Source organism: Vipera ursinii (assembly GCF_947247035.1).
Source record: "Vipera ursinii genome assembly, chromosome: 1".
Classification (NCBI taxonomy): domain Eukaryota; kingdom Metazoa; phylum Chordata; class Lepidosauria; order Squamata; family Viperidae; genus Vipera; species Vipera ursinii.
This window is the reverse complement of record NC_139512.1, coordinates 98,307,094-98,308,030: the sequence shown is the minus strand read 5'-3', so window position 1 is coordinate 98,308,030 and position 937 is coordinate 98,307,094.

The following is a 937-nucleotide window of genomic DNA, read 5'->3' as shown; positions in this document are numbered from 1 at the left end:
TCTATTCAGAGTGGTCCATTTTATTATGACTTGACAATTCTGTTTTCTGAAATAAATCCTTTTGCATTCAGTATTAGCATGTTGGTAGAGGATTGTATTCTGGTAATCCTGAAAAGTTTAATTTGGGCATCTGCGAGATTTAATTTCAAATTATAAATTACCTAAATTACCTTTTAAAATATTCCTCAAATGCCTATTTCCAATCCATACCTTTATGTCAGAGGTGGAAAGACTGTATATGGGCAGATATTACTCAACTACAACTCCCATCATTTCCTATTGGGAATTATTGAATTGAATTGAAATTTATTTGGCCAAGTATAGAAATTCAATTAAATAAATTAAAAAAATAAAGAGTGATTCGACACACAAGGAATTAGTCTCTGGTACAAAAGCACTCAGTGTACATGCAAAGCAACAGAATAATAATCATAGTAATACCAATAAAAGGGGGAAGTGAAAATGATAAGTAATAATCCTAGAACCACACTACATGGGTAAATATACATAGAGATTAGACGTCTGTGGAAATTCTGTCATCCAGGTCTTGGTTGTCCCAAAGATGCTATTTTTCAAGAAAAAAAGTCTACTTGCCTTTTGAAAAGCACCTTTGGGTAAGAATCAGGTATTAAGCATTTAGTGATGGCACAAGGGGAAAAACTGACTTTGTGTCTACTTGTTTTGGCATGCAGTGCCCTATAGCAGCATCCCAAGGGGAGGAGTTGAAACTCTTTAATATCTAGGATGTGAAGGTCTGCAGTTATCTTCTCAGCCCTTCTGACCTGCACAATATACAGGTCTGCTAGGACTGCTGAAAGCTGTAGTTCAGTACAAGCAGTCCTTGAGTTATGATCATAATTTGGCCTGCCCACTATAGTTGTATGTCTCGACAGTCATAAATTGGGTCACCACGTGACTGACCTGATCTTACAACCTT